General features: G+C 47.0%; 1 non-coding gene across 1 annotated transcript; it reads left to right on the top strand.

Annotated features, from left to right (window-relative positions):
- Positions 1–416: 416 nt before the first annotated feature.
- On the top strand, positions 417–520 carry LOC138847941 (small nucleolar RNA U13). Its single transcript, XR_011385817.1, has one exon. It is a non-coding gene; the product is annotated as a small nucleolar RNA U13 (small nucleolar RNA).
- The last annotated feature ends 15,755 nt before the right edge of the window (positions 521–16,275 follow it).

The raw sequence follows: 16,275 nt of genomic DNA, 5'->3' as shown, positions 1-16,275 counted from the left end.
TGTGGTTTTATTTGCTTTTTTTTATTTTGTATTCTCTATTCTGTTCATTGTTGTGAGTTCCTTTTTTGTGCAGTACCATGCTGTTTTGTTACTATAGCTTTGTATTATGTTTTGAAGTCCAGTGTTGTGATGCCTCCAGCTTTGTTCTTTTTGCTCAGGGTTGCTTTGCATTTTCCATGTCTTCTGTAGTTCAATAAGAATTTGTTGAGTGCTTTTGCTAATTCTGTGAAGAATGTCATTGGTATTTTAATGAGGATTGTATTATATCTGTCAATTGCTTTTAGTAGTTGGACTTTTTTATTTGACAGAGTTACAGACAGTGAGAGAGAGAGACAGAGAGAAAGGTCTTCCTTCCGTTGGTTCACTCCCCAAATGGCCGCCATGGCCAGCGCTGTGACGATCTGAAGCCAAGAGCCAGGTGCTTGTGGTTCATAAGCATGATGACTGGGTTGCTCATGTGGCTGTGTGAGATGTGCCTCCTCTAAAACTTGTTACAACGTGGCACATGACCCGTCTGACGTAAAGAAAAAAAAACTTTAAAAAAATATTTTTATTTATTTATTTGACAGGTAGAGTTAGAGAGAGAGAGAGAAAGGTCTTCCTTCTGTTGGTTCACTCCCCAAATGGCTGCAACGGCCAGAGCTATGCTGATCCGAAGCCAGGAGCCAGGTGCTTCCTCCTGGTCTCCCATGCGGGTGCATGGTCCCAAGCATTCAGGCCATCCTCCACTGCCCTCCCAGGCCACAGAAGAGAGCTGGACTGGAAGAGGAGCAACTGGGACTAGACCTGGTGCCCATATGGGATGCCAGCGCCGCAGGCAGAGGATTAACCTAGTGCGCCATGGAGCTGGCCCCAAAAGAAATCTTTAAAAAGAAGAGGAAGAAGAAGGAAGTTAGAATCAGGAGCCAGAGTTGGGAATCAAACCCAGATAGCCTGATGTGGGACATGGGCATTTTAACCACTATGCTAAATCTCCACCCTGGATGACATTCATTTCTTTCTGTTACCAAATTGCTGTGGGTGAGATTTCAAAAACTGTGTCGGACAGAGGTGTGAAAGTGGGCTTCCTTGTCTTATTCCAGATGCGAGAGGAAATGCTTTTAGCTTGCCCCCCATTCAGTGTGATGTTCTCTGTGGGTTTGTTGCACATAGCCTTTATTGTGTTGAAGTCTTCTCCTTCCATATCTAATCTGTACAGAGTTTTTACTGTGAAGGATCTTTATTGAATGCTTTCCAGTTTCTTTTGTTATGATCATATTGATCATATGATTTTTATTCACTTTTTTTTTTTTTAAGAGAGAGAAAGGTCTTCCTTCTGTTGGTTCATCCCCCAAATGGCTGCTACGGCTGCGCGCTGCGCCGAACTGAAGCCAGGAGCCAGGTGCTTCCTCCTGGTCTCCCATGCGGGTGCAGGGCCCAAGCACTCGGGCCATCCTCCACTGCTTTCCCAGGCAGATTAGCAGGGAGCAGGATGCAAATTATAGTGGCTTTAACTTGAACCAGTGCCCCTCCCCATCCTCTCCCCCCTCCCTCCCTCCCCCTCCCTTCCTCCTTCTGCCCTTTCTGCTCTCTCTCTTCCCCCTCTCTCCCTCCCCTTCCTTCTCTCCCTCCCTCTCTCCCCCTCTCCCTCCTCCTCCCTCTCTCTCTCCCCTCTGCCTCACTTTCCTCCCTCCCACTCCCTCCCTCCCTCCCCACCTCCTCCCTTTCTCCCCTCTCTCTCACTTTCCCATCTTCCTCCCCTCTCCCCTCCCGCTTCTCCCCTCCCCCTACCTCTCTCCCCCTTCCCACTCTCCCCTTCCCACTCTCCCCCTCCCTCTTTCCCCCTCCCTCTCTCCCCCTCTCCCCCCTCCCTCCGCCTCCCTCCCTCTCCCCCTCTATCCTCTCATCTCATTTTCCTCCTCCCTCCCTGTCACTCTGCCTTTCAAGTAATCAAATACAACTTTGAAAACTGAAGTTTTCATCTTCCTCTTTCACTCACCCGTAGTGCTCTGCTTCCAGCCAGGTGGAGGCCGACATTTATGCTGGTTTCTTTAGTGCCAGGTAACACAGCTGAAACTTGACTACATTCCCCGCCCCCAGCATCAGGGCTTTACTGATCACTGAGGGTGTACATCTTCCCTGAAGACTGTGCGAGGCTTGAGAGGCATACGGGGGCTGGATGGCTCCCAGTGGTCCTCCCAGTCCACTCCACTGTCCCAGACCACGGCCACAGGCTCCTTGTTCTCTGGCACTGCTTCAGCCAGCAGGGACCCCTTCTTAGGATGGACAGTGGGAATCGACTCCCCTGGCTCGTCCCCTCCTGACTCTCAGGCCGCCCATGCTCCTCGGATGAAGCGGCCCGTGCATGTGACTCTAGCTTTGCTAGCCCTGGATTCTGCAGTGTTTCCGTGGCTTTTCAAACCTCAGCCTGAGTTGGTCTTACAAAGGCTTTGTGGAGTTTCCCATTTTGAATATGGTACTTGTTTCCTACTGGGACCTTGACAGTCTGCCGCTCCACCCTATCAGACCAGTGGAGACAGACAAATCTGTCTACTATGCTGGGAACCTTGGAAGATATTGTAGAGATATTCTTGACATGTAAGAGAAAGCTTTTAAAGAAAACTCTGCATAAGCAGTTTATCATGCTGAGAAAGAAGTCCAGTTTCGGTAACTGAGTAGAATTAATTTATTCAGAGAACTTTCTGAGTTTAAGGCAGTATGTAGATTAAGAATAGATTCACGCTGGCGCCGCGGCTCACTAGGCTAGTCCTCCGCCTAGCGGCACCGGCACACCGGATTCTAGTCCCGGTCGGGGTGCTGGATTCTGTCCCGGTTGCCCCTCTTCCAGGCCAGCTCTCTGCTGTGGCCAGGGAGTGCAGTGGAGGATGGCCCAGGTGCTTGGGCCCTGCACCCCATGGGGAGACCAGGATAAGCATCTTGCTCCTGGCTTCGGATCAGCACGGTGTGCCGGCCGCGACGGCCGTTGGAGGGTGAACCAACGGCAAAGGAAGACCTTTCTCTCTGTCTCTCTCTCTCACTGTCCACTCTGCCTGTAAAAAAAAAAAAAATAGATTCACATCTGAAGACATTTACAGTTTTGGGGCCAACATTGTGGCAAAGTGGGTAAAGTCTCTGCCTGCAACGCCAGCATCCCCTATGGGTGCTGGTTCACCACACGGTTGCTCCATTTCTGATTTGGCTCCATGCTAATGCGTCTGGGAAAGCAGCAGAGGGTGGGCCAAGTCCTTGGGCCCCTGTATCCATATGGAAGACCTGGAAGAAGTTCCTGGCTTCAGATTGGCTTGGCTCCTGCCATTGTGACCATTTTGTGTCTCTCTCATGCTACCTTTCAAATAAAATAAATAAATCTTTTAAAAAATACATTCACAGTTTCATAAAGGAAGATAAAAACAGGTGGAAGAATTATACATTTTTAATTTTTAAGTCTGAAAATTTTTAAAAATGTTCATTTATTTGAGAGGCAGAGAGAGTAGAATCACACTTTGACTTGCTGGCTAACGCTCCACATGCCCACAGGGGTTAGGGACTGGCATGGACCAGGCTGAAGCCAGGAGCTGGAAACTCAGTCCAGTTCTCCCATGTCAGTGGCAGGAACCCAACCACTGGAGCTGTCACTGCTGCCTCCCAGGGTGTGTGTTAGCAGGAAGCTGGAGGTAGCCATCAGACACACGTGTGGAATGCAGATATCTAGTGTCCAGAGGGAAATGCCCACTCATTACTGCATTTCCTTTATCCCTTGGTCATCTGTCACTGGACTCTTGGGTTGATTGTCTATCTTGACTAGTGTGAATACTAATGCAATAAGCAAAGAGTGAACTCTGGTGCAGTGATTTCCTTTGCATGTATGCACACTGGAAGAATTGCTGGATGACACAGTACATCTGGGCCATCTTCCACTGCTTTCCTAGGCCATTTGCAGGGAGCTGGAAAATAAGCAGAACAGCTGGGACTCAAACCGGTACCCATATGGCTACCAAGAATGGAATTGTTGTATTGGTTTTTAGAAAGCAAATTCCAGAGCTGATGTCATAGCATAGAGGGTAAAGCTGCCACCTGTGATGCAGATATCCACTGTGTGTGCCTGCTCAGTTCTTGGCTGCTGTACTTCCCATCTAACTCTCTGCTAATGCATCTGGGAAAGCAGTGGAGGATGGCCCAAATCCTTGGGCCCCTGCACCCATGTGGGAGACCCAGAGGAAGCTCCTGGTTCCTGGCTTTGGCCTAGCCCAAAGCTGATCGTTGGGACCAACTGAGGACTGAGTCAGCAGATGAAAGATCTCTCTTTCTCATCTCTGTTTCTCCCTTTCTCTATCTGTAACTGACATTCAAATAAATAAACCTTTTTTATTTTTAAATTTTTGTTAGCTTTGTTTGGAGAGGCAGAGTATGGAGCAACAGAGAGAAATGTCTTCCATCTGCTGGCTTACTCCCCAAATGGCTGCAGCAGTTGGGCCAATCTGGAGCCAGGAGCCTTCCTTGGGTCTCCAACATTGGTGCAGGGGCCTGAGCATTTGGGCCATCCTCTGCTGCTTTCCCAGGCCATAAGCAGAGAACCAGATCAGAAGAGGAGCAGCTGGAACACAAACTGGTGTCCATATGGGATGCTGGTGCTGCAGGCAGAGGCTTAGCCTACTATGCCACAGCGCCGGCCCCAGTAAATCATTTTTTAAAATAAAAATCAAGTTCAGTATTGTAATTGTGAGAGGCTGTTGCATGTTGTCAAATGCTTTTTCTGTATCTGTAATGGTGATTTTATGGTTTTGGTCCTTTCTGTTGATCTGATGTGTTATGTGAATTAGCATTCTTGCATTCCTGGGATAAATCACACTTAGCCATGGCGTATAATCTTTTTGATGTACTGTGAGATTCAGCTTGCTAATAATTACCAAAAAAAGATTTATTTATTTATTTGAAATGCAGGTAGAGACTTTCCATCTACTTTTTTATTCCTCAAATGCTTGCAACAGCCAGAGCTGGACCTGGCTGACGCCAGGAGTCAGAAACTGTCCAGGTCTCCCACGCGGGGAATGGGGACCCAAGCATGTGGGCCATCTTCCACTGCCTTCCCAGCTGCATCAGTGGGAGGGTTAGAAGCACAGCAGGCAGGACTAACTGTAACTCCCTTTTAAGATGCTGGCACCATAGGTATTGCTTAACCCTTTCTGTCACAATGCCAGACCTTCAGTTTCCTAATATTTTGTTGAGAACTTGTGTATCCATATTCGTCAGGGATTTTAGCCTGTAGTTTTGTGTTGTTGTTGTGTCCTTGTTTGGTTCTGGTATAAGGGTCATACTGGCCTCATTCAATGGGTTTACAAGAATTGCTTCCCTTTGAGTTCTTTTGGGGTAGTTTGAAGAGAATTGGTGTTAGTTCTTTAAATGTTTGGCAAAATTCAGCAAAGATGTTAAATCCTGGGCTTTTCTTTGTTTGGAGGCTTATAATTACCATTCAGTCTTACTTGTTATTGGTCTGTTCATATTTTCAATGTCTTTGTGATTCAGTTTTGGTGGTTATCTCTGTCTAGAAATTTATCCATTTCTTTTAGATTATTCAGTTAATTGGCATATTAGTTCTTGGTGATCCTTTGCATTTCTGTAGTATCAGTTGTAATGTTTCCTTTTTTCAATTGTGTTTATTTGGGTCTTTTTTCCTTAGTTATTCTGGCTAAAGGTTTGTTGATTTCTACTTTTTTTGTTAAAAAAAAAAGACTATTTACTCATTTATCTGAGAGAGAGAGAGATTTATTCCATCTGCTGGTTCACTTCCTAAATGGCTGCAACAGCCAGGGCTGGGACAGACCAAAGCCACATCAGGAGCTTCATCTAGGTCTCCCAAATGAGTGGTGGAGGCCCAATCACTTGGGCCACTTTTTGCTGTTCTCCCAGGCTAGTAGCTGAAAGCTGGGTCTGAATTGGAGGTGGGACATGAACAGGTGCACATATGGGAGGCTGGCATCACAGGCTGTGGCCTTACTTGCTGTGCCACAACACCAGCCCCTGTTGATCTTATGCTTTCAAAAAACTAACTTTGGGAGTGGCGCGCCAATGTGACTGCGAGAGAGACAGCGTGTCAGACTCGGCGAGGTCCCCCCTTGATTTTGGCAAGTAGGCCACTTCATGTTTTGTGTGCTGTTTGGTTCTATGAAGCACAGAGCCCCCTCCTAAGCCCCTTTCCTTGTCCTTGTCCTCAAAGTGACCCCAGGTTAGGCACACGCCGCCCAGAAGCATAACGCCGCTTCTCGACTCCTCCTTTTACTTTCGGTTCACCTGCCAAATTCACATAAAGGACCGATCATCCCAGAATTCGGAACCAAGTCATCTTCCCTCACTTGAGAGAGGTGATGCTCAGGAGACACCATGTGGGCATACAGCCTTGACCTAATGAATCAAGGAAGTCCCCCACTAAGCACAGGACATACTTATGATATGATACACCACTGTCTGTTCGTCTAATGTAGGGAATCTCCTGAATAATGCCATCAGCAGCTGAGGTGCTAGGAATTTGTTTTGTTAGGGCAACAGTGCTGTGCGTGTCTTTCCTTTGGCTAGAGTTGGTGTGGTGCGCCGCTCTTAAACACTCCAACATGGGAAAGATAGCCCCCTCTCAGAAGCCCACACAGATTTCTATAGTGAATCTGTGAGTGATAAGAGCCTGACACTCTAGGCTGCTGCCTCAGAGGCAACAGTTGATGACTTAGGGAGAGAGAGCTCTGACAGTGAAAATGACATGACAGCAAACAAGGTAGCCAAACAAGGTAGCCAAACAAGGTGGCAAACAAGGTAGCAATGCCTAGTCAGCCACCCCCCCAAGTACCCTTGGGATGAACTTAGATGACCTCGAGGCAATAACCCATGTGAGGTCATCCCATCCATACCCAGTGAGGATCTGCACATTTGTGGCAGTCCTTGGGCACCCCAGGCTCTCAGAGCAGCCACTAGACCACATGCCACCTGCACATTTGCTGTTAATGTTGAAGTGAACACAGAATTAAGGCCCTGGATTCCAACACCTGTAGAAAGGCTTCTGCTAATGAAGGGCCGAGGATATGCTTGTGTCTTTGCAGAGAATGCGGGACAGCCCATTTGGGTACCAGCCAGGAACATCAAGCCTGCAACTGACAGTCAACCAGAACCAGCTGAACAAGACTGAGAGTCCGCCTTGTTAGCGGATGTACCTGCCCTATCATCCTACCCTGAGAAGCTGCCCATAGCCATATCCATTACTGTTTTATACCCCACTAGCTCTGGTCAGCCATTCAAACGGCCCACGGCCTGTGTGCGGTCATGCCATTCCTGATTATCATTGTTCCTCATTCCTACCCCCATCTGAGCAAGCACTCCTGTGGTCTCTTGTTTTGAGTGCTGGTTAGTCAATGACGGGTAAGATCCCCTGGGGGGCAACCTAAGACAGGCACAGCTGCATACAGAGACCACATGGAAACGGGGTCAACAATGGTATGGCCAAGGATCATGCCTCCTGTTGCTCAAAAATAAATGAAAAACGGGAAATGTGGTGGAATGAGAAGGCCATGCCAAGATGGCCGCTGGCAACAGAAACTGCCTGGCAACAGGCTGTGATTGGATGGTTTCTGAAACTGCCTGGCAACAGGCTGTGATTGGATGGTTTCTGAAACTGCCTGGCAACAGGCTGTGACTGGTTAGGGCATAAACTGCCCCTTGACGGATTGGCTGCCTTGGCTATTTAAGCTGCTGTAGCAACTGAAATAAAGGAGTCTGCAGGCTGCTTGTCTCAGGCCCACTTTCACCTGACTCCAGGGGTCTGTGTGGTCACTCCACACCTCTTGCCCCCACCACGCTCCTCCTCTCAGAATGAATTAACCGCAAGAGGTGTTCTGGTGCAGCAGGTCAAATAGCTACTTGGGAAGCCACTATCCCACATTGGAGTGTCTGGGATTAACTCCAGCCATCTGCCTTCCTGCTAATGCCTGTCCTAGGAAGTAGCTTATAATGGTTCAAGTACTTGAGTCCCTTGCCACCCACTCTGGATGGAGTTCCTGACTCCTGGCTTAAGCATGGCCCTGCCCCAATTGTTGTGGGCATTTAGGGGCATGAAACAGCAAATGGAAGATCTCTCCTCCTCTCTCTCTCTGTTATTCTGCCTTTTAAATAAATAAAAATGAATAAACATTTAAAAATACAAATGAGAGGGCCGGCGCCGCGGCTCACTAGGCTAATCCTCCACCTTGCGGCGCCGGCACACCGGGTTCTAGTCCCAGTCGGGGCGCCTGATTCTGTCCCGGTTGCCCCTCTTCCAGGCCAGCTCTCTGCTGTGGCCAGGGAGTGCAGTGGAGGATGGCCCAAGTGCTTGGGCCCTGCACCCCATGGGAGACCAGGAGAAGTACTTGGCTCCTGCCATCAGATCAGTGCAGTGCGCTGGCCACGGCGGCCATTGGAGGGTGAACCAACGGCAAAGGAAGACCTTTCTCTCTGTCTCTCTCTCTCACTGTCCACTCTGCCTGTCAAAAATCATAAATAATAAAAAATAAAAATACAAATGAGAAAATAATTTATTTTTTAAAAAACCTAACTTCATTTTTGTTGATCTTTTGTATTTTAAGCCCTTTTATTTCTGTCTTGATCTTTGTTTTTTTCCCTTTTAATTCTGCTTTTCGTTTGTATTCATTTTTCTCCTTGAGCAGTACAGTTAATTTGTGTGTTTGAGATCCTTCTTTTTTTTCTTTTTCATGATGCAGTTACTTTATGCTACAAACTTCCCTGTTAGTACTGCTATCACTACATTCTGCATGCTCTGGTGTGCTGTGTTTTTGTTTTCTTTCTTTTTTTTTTTTTTTTTTTTTTTTTTGACAGGCAGAGTTAGACAGTGAGAGAGAGACAAAGAAAGGTCTTCCTTCCATTGGTTCACCCCACAAATGGCCGCTACGGCCGGTGTGCTATGCCAATCCGAAGCCAGGAGCCAGGTGCTTCCTCCTGGTCTCCCATGTGGGTGCAGGGCCCAAGCACTTGGGCCATCCTCCACTACCTTCCCAGGCCACAGCAGAGAGCTGGACTGGAAGAGGAGCAACTGGGACTAGAACCTGGCGCCCATATGGGATGCTGGCGCCGCAAGTGGAGGATTAGCCAAGTGAGCCACAGCGCCAGCCCTGTTTTCATTGTGTGTATGTGTGTGTGTGTGTGTGTGTGTGTGTGTGTTTTAAGATTGATTTATTTATTTGAGAAGCAGAGTTATAGACAGAGGGAGAGACAGAGGTCTTCCATCCACTGGTTCACTCCCTAAATGGCCGCAATGGCTGGAGCTGTGCCAATCTGATGCCAGGAGCTTCTTCCAGGTCTCCCACATGGGTGCAGGATCGCAAACACTTCAGCCATCTTCCACTGCTTTCCCAGGCCATCAGGAGGGAGCTGGATCAGAAGTGGAGCAGCCAGGACTCCCATGTGGGATGCTGGCACCACAGCCAGAGGCTTAACATACTAAGCCACAGCACTGACCTCCATTTTCACTGTTTTAAGAAATTTTTCATTTCTCCTTTTGGTTTCTTTGTTGACCCCATTGGTCATTATAGAGCATGCTGTTCAATTTCTATGCATTTGTAAAATTTCTAAAGTGCCCCTTGTTCTTAATTGCTCTTTTTATCCATTATTAGAGAAAATAAGTAATTTAATTTTGATTGTTTTTAAATTTGTTGGGACTTGTTTAGTGGCCTGACTTATGGTCAGCCTTGGAAAATGCTCCATGTGCTGATGAGGGAAGTGTGTGTTCTGCAGCCATTGCATGAAATGTTCTGCAGATGTCTCTGGCCCTCTGCGCCTTATTGTAGTTTAGCTCTGGTGTTTCTCTGCTGATTTTCTGTGTGGCTGAGCTGTCCACTGAAGAAGTCCCTAACAATCATTGTCCTGGAGTCTACCTCACCCTTTACATCTCATAATATTTGCGTTATATAATTGGCTGCTCAGACAATCAGTGCTTAAATATGTACAATCATTATCTCCTCTTGTTGAAAGGCTCCCTTATCATTGTTTGTGATCTCTGTCTAAAATGTCAGTTTCTGACTTAACGGGTGTTGATCTAAGTGTGGCTACTTCTGCTGACCTTTGGTTCCTCTCTGTGTGGAGTGTCTTACTCCATCCCTCCGTTTTCATTCGTTGTGTGTCTCTACTGGTGAAGTGATTGGCTGACAGCTTATCTCCAGTTCTTGCTTTTTATGTATTCAATTAGTGAAAATCTTATAATTAGAAGTTTACTGTGTTTATGTTTAAAGTTTCTGATAGGTAAGGACTTACTCCAGGCATTTTGTTAATTTTCCCGCTTATTTTGTATATCCCTTGTTCCTGTCTTCCTCTCTGTGTATCCATCTTGGTGGCATGGTGCTTTTCTGTATTGATGAGGTTTGGTTCCTTTTCCCTTGTCTTTGTGTATGTGCCCTGTGAGTGAGTGTTACCATTTTCATGTGTTTTCACTGCGGTGTTACCACCCTTTCATTTCCGAATGTGACACTCCCTTGTGCGTTTCTTCTAAGGCTAGTCTGGTGGTGACAAATTTCCTGAGTTGTTGTTTGTCTTGGAAAATTTTTGCGTCTCCTTCATATTTGAAGAACAGCTTTGCTGAGCATAGAATTGCCAGTTTTTTTCTCGTAGGAATTTGAATGTATTATCCCTTTATCTTTTGTCCTGTAAGCTTTCTGCTGAGAAATCTGCTGTTAGTCTAATGGAAACTCACTTAAATGTGAGTTTGATGCTTTCCTTTTACTGTTTTTACAGTTCTTTCTCTATCGTGGAGTTCTGACAGTTTGTAATATGCCTCATCAAGACCTTTTGTGACTGAATCAGGTTGGGGTCCTTTGAATTTCCTGGCCCTGTATGTTTACATCTTGCCCAAGGTTTGGGATGTTTCAGCTATTATTTTGTTAAATAGGTTTTCTATGTGTAGCCTTTCTCTTACCATTCTTTTATTTTATTTAATTTTATTTATTTATTTATTTATTTTGAGATTATTTGAGAAGCAGAGTTAGAGACCGGGAGAGGGAGAGACAGAGAGGTCTTCCACCGCTGGTTCACTCCCCAAATGGCTGCAATGGCTGGAGCTGGGCTGATCTGATGCCAGGAGCCAGGAGCTTCTTCCAGATCTCCCACATGGGTGCAGGGGCCCAAGCACTTGGGCTGTCTTCTGCCACTTTCCCAGGCCATTAGCAGAGAACTGGATGGGAAGTGGAGCAGCTGGGACTCAAACCAGTGCCCATGTGGGATGCTGGCTCCATGGGCAGAGGCTTAACCCACTGCACCAAGTGCTGGCCCCCTCTGTTAACATTCTTAACCTCCATTCTATAGATGTTTATTCAGTTCACTCAGTGATGTCCCACATGTGTCATAGAATTCCTTCATTCCTTTTTTATTTCTTCTAGCTAGTTTTTTAACATTATTTTATTTTATTTTTAAAAAGATTTTATTTATTTATTTGAGAAGTAGAATTATAGACAGTGAGAGGGAGAGACAGAGAGAAAGGTCTTCCATCCGCTGGTTCACTCCCCAAATGGCCACAATGGCCAGTGCTGAGGTGATCCAAAGCTGGGAGCCAGGAGTTTCTTTTGAGTCTCCCACACAGGTGCTGGGGCTCAAATGCTTGGGCCATCTTCTGCTGCTTTCCCAGGCCATAGGAGAGAGCTGGATTGGAAGAGGAGCAGCTGGGACTAGACCTGGCACCATATGGCCACAGGCAGGTTTAACCTATTGCTTTTTTATTTTTTTTATTTTTTATTTTTATTTATTTATTTATTTATTTTTGACAGGCGGAGTGGACAGTGAGAGAGAGAGACAGAGAGAAAGGTCTTCCTTTGCCGTTGGTTCACCCTCCAATGGCCGCCGCGGCTGGCGCACCGCGCTGATCCGTTGGCAGGAGCCAGGTACTTCTGGTCTCCCATGGGGTGCAGGGCCCAAGCACTTGGGCCATCCTCCACTGCACTCCCTGGCCACAGCAGAGAGCTGGCTTTTTTATTTTTTAATGTGTATTTCATAAATATGACATTATGTACACCAACATGGTTATTTTAAAAACCTGTCTTCAGGTTGGGAAATTCTTGTGCTGCCTTATCTATTCTGTTGTTGAAGATCTCAAATATGTTTTTTGATGAGTTCTTTAGCTCCAAGATAACTAAATTGTTTTGTTTTCATTGTCTGATGAATTTCTCATTCAGATTGTGGATTGTTTTCCTAATTTTGTTGTATTCTCTGTGTTCTTTCATAGCTCATTGACTTTCCTTAAAACTCTTTTTTTTTTTTTTTTTTTTTTTGATAGGCAGAATTAGACAGTGAGAGACAGAGAGAAAGGTCTTCCTTTTTCTGTTGGTTCACCCCGCCAAGTGGCCACCATGGCAGGCACATTGCTACCAGCGGGCTGCATCAATCCGAAGCCAGGAGCTCCTTAAAACTCTTATTTTGAGTCCTTCAGGCAGTGCATCAGTTTTTCGTTTGGGGTCTGTTGCTGGAAATTCATTGTGTTCCCTTGGAGACGTGGTATCACCTTGCTTGTTCATGCTTCTCCTGTCCTAATGTTTATTGTTACACATCTGGGGCATGCGTTGCCTCTGGAAGTTTGAGAGGGTGGGTTTCACAGTGACCACTTTGTCTTGGTGATGTGTCTTACGGTGTTGGTTGGGTAAGCTGTGGTGGCTTTGGTGCCAGGTGTAATTTCCATGTAGTGTTTTCAGCTATAGCCAATGTTGCAGTGTCTGTGGGTATCAGCGGCCCAGGCTGCAGAAGTTTGAGGGATTGTGCTGCCTAAGCTTTAGCCTTGTTAGGTAGAGTGCATTTGCTGGTGGCTTTGGATATGGCACATGTAGTTGTTCATGGCGGGGTTGGGGGAAGGTACCCATTGTTTTCTGTGGGTTGTGTGGGGGCAGGGCCACTTTAGAGGGCCAAGGCAAGAGCTGGGTGGTATAGTTTCCAAGGGCTGTGTAGGGGTGAGCTGCTCTGGTGGGCCTGGCTAGATGCCACATGGCATGGCCAGTGCTGCGTGGGTGCTGGACCACTGTAGCAGGCCTGAGCATTCCCGGCATGTTAAGGGCATCTTGATCTCCAAGCTCTGCGCTGTCTCTCACAGCCCTGCTGCACTCTGGTGATCTCTCTCAAATGCTCCGGTGGATTTGCCGTTATTTTGTTTTTGTCTCTCCAACTTTTTTTTAATCAAAAGAAGTATGCCAGGCACCCCTGTTCACCCATCTTGCTGATGGCCTGGCTTCTTCTTATTATTATTATTACTTATTTGAGAGACAAGAGATAGCTTCCATCCCATTGATTGACTCTCCAAATGCAAGAAACTCCGTGTCTCCATGTGGGTGGCAGGAGCTCAACTTCTTTTGCCTTTCCTGCTGCCACCAGTATCTACAGTAGCACAAAGCTGGAGTCAGGAACCAGAGTTGAGCATTGAACCCAGGCGGGCACTCGGATGTGGAATGCATGGGTCTCAACTGGTGTCTTTGCCACAAGAGTGAATGATTACTCCTGTTTTATTTAAGATTTATTTATTTATTTGCAAGTCACAGTTACAGAGAGGCAGAAAGAGAGGTCTTCTATCTGCTTGTTCACTCCCCAAATGCCTGCAGTGGCCAGAGCTGAGCTAATCCAAAGCCAGAAACTCCTTCTGGATCTTCTGTGTGGGTGCAAGGGCCTAAGCACTTGGGCGATCCTCTGCTGTCTTCCCAGGCACATCAGCAGGGAGCTGGATTGGAAGTGGAGCAGCCTGTACTTGAACTGGCACCCATATGGGTTGCTGGCACTGCAGGTGGTGGCATTACCCATTACACCACAGCACCAGCTCCCCACCCCTATTTTACTTTTGATTGACATATGGTTATACTTATTTATGAAATGTCTACAGTATTTTAGTACGTGTACACATAGCACAATGATTAGATTAGGGCAATTAGCATTTCTATCATCTCAAAGCATTTATCATGTTTTTGTGGTGAGAACTTTGAAAATCTTTGGTAGTTATTTGGTAGTATGTGATACATCGTTGGTAACTGTAGTCACTTACTGTAAAAGAACACCAGCATTTATTCCTCCTGACTTCAGCATTGCACCTGCTGACTAGCCTCTCCCTGTCCATACTTGCGCCTGCTCTGGCCAGCCTCCATGAGATCAGTTTTTGTGGATTCCACCTAGGAGTGAGGTCAGGCAGCAGTTGTCTTTCTCTGCCTTGTTTCACTTAGCATCTCTGATGCAGTTTCAAATGACAGTCCTTCCTTCTTTCTTATGGTGTTCTGAGTGCATGGTGTTCTGTGTGTGTGGTGTTGGGTGTGCATTTTCTGTACCCACTCATCTGCTGATGAACTCTGAAGTGATTCCCCATCTCGTCTGTTGTGAATAGTGCTGCAGTACTCCGGGTAGTGCTGGTGTATCTTCAGCATACTAATTTCCTTGCCTTTGAATATACTTGCTGTGTACCCAGTAGTGGGATGGAGCAGTTTTTTGGGTTGTTGAGGAAACTCCACACTGTTTTCTCTATGACTGAGCTAGCTGACATTCACATCAGCAGTGTGTAAGGGTTCCCTTTTCTCCACATCCTCACCGACACTTGGATTTCGTCTTTGTGGTAACCACACTATCTGCAGAAGAGAGCCAATGGTGGTTTTGTTTGCTTTTCCCTGATGACTAGAGATACTTCTCATTTTCTCATGTGCTGGTTGGCCACTTATATATTTTCAGAAATACCTATTCAAGTCTTTCACATGTTTTAAAATTTGACTCTTCCTTTTTTTTTTTTTTCCTTTTTGCTGTTGAGTTCCAAATCTATTTTGGAATTTAACCATGGTCAGTTGTATAGTTAGCACATTGATTCTCCCATTCTGCACATTGTCTTTTTCACTCTCTTGAATCTTTCCTGTGGGGTACAGGAGCTTTTCAGTTTGGTATAATTCCATTTATCTGTTTTTGTGTTTTGTTGTCTGTGCTTTTGGGGTCTTTATCTAAAAACTTGTTGTGTAGATGAAAGTCATGAATCTTTCCTCCTGTGTTTTCTTCTAGAAGTTTCTATCAGTGTTTAATTTCTCTGATCAACTTCTGAATTTGTTTTCTATGTGTTCTTTAGGTTTGCCTGGCTGTGTTAGAACAGCTGTTTTGGAATCCCTATCTCACTGACCAGTCATAACCTCTTCTTGCATGCAGGGCTAGGCACTAGCACTGTATCTGCTGCATTAGTTGGGATCGTATTTCCCTGCTTGTTCTTGGTGCTGTGGGCATGTCCTGGGCCCGATGCTCAGTGAAGCAGGTCTCTGTTGCAGTCTGGGCAGTCTGGGTTTATCAGTGTCCTTCCAGCTTCAGTGGGCCTGCCCAGAAGTTCTAAGTAGACTGACCTGCATTCCACTGCAGCTGCTTCAGCACTGAGGGATGTCCTACGCCTAGGTTGGCTGTGAAGTTCAGTTCACAAGGGCTGTGAGGTTGCTATGATGCCCTGGTGAAGATTTGGGGGAGGGTACCTCTCCAGGGACCCGAGTCTAGAAGCTTGTTAGAGGGGTCCAGAGGAGTGAGCCTCCCAGCACTTTTGTGCACAGGAAAGCATTCCCCAAGCTCAGTATGAGGGGCCAGAGCCAAGGTTGGGCCCCCTAAGGATGTGCTGTGAGACAGAGGCTGGCGGGTCTACCTGGCAGCCCACAGGGGTGCATGTGCGGGAGAGCTCCTTGACATCAGGGAGGTGGACCTGAGCCAAGGCCAGGCCCCCTCGGCGCTGTGGGATAGAGGCCTGGGAGGTGGCCTGTTGCCCAGACAAGCAGGGACACCTCAGGCTGTAGGATATGGGGAGCCTCCATGTGGGCCCTAGTACAAGCAGAGCTGAGCTGGGACCACAGCCGGGCAGGGCTGGAGCCAAGCTCCTGGGCAGCGGTTGGGGCCACTGCCACGGCTGACATCTGCAGGCAGGTGAGCCTTTCCACCATGGTACCCAGAATGGGTGACTCCTGCTGGGACCCTTGGTTCTGGTTGTAGGCTCAAGGCCATATGCACCATGTGGGGGTGGGCCTGCAAGGCCACCGTGAGGCCTCACCTGGGCTTGAGTGGGCAATTAGCTGCTGCTTTGCTCACACTGTTGTTAGCTGCATTCGGTCTCTGGTGCTGAGGGCCTCTCTTGTAGGCCGTTAACCGGAGGCCACCCCAGCTCAGTGCTGTGTGGGTCTTCCCAACATGACGGCTGCTTCCTTAAAGATGGTAAAGAGGAGTCTCTGCGAGGCAGGCCTTGCAGAAACATCACAGAAGTAACGACCTGTTGCCTTCACTGTGCTTGGATTTTCTTTTTTCTCTTTTATTTTT

Source organism: Oryctolagus cuniculus, chromosome 1 (genome assembly GCF_964237555.1).
Source record: "Oryctolagus cuniculus chromosome 1, mOryCun1.1, whole genome shotgun sequence".
NCBI lineage: Eukaryota > Metazoa > Chordata > Mammalia > Lagomorpha > Leporidae > Oryctolagus > Oryctolagus cuniculus.
This window is presented reverse-complemented; position numbering and strand designations above follow the sequence as displayed.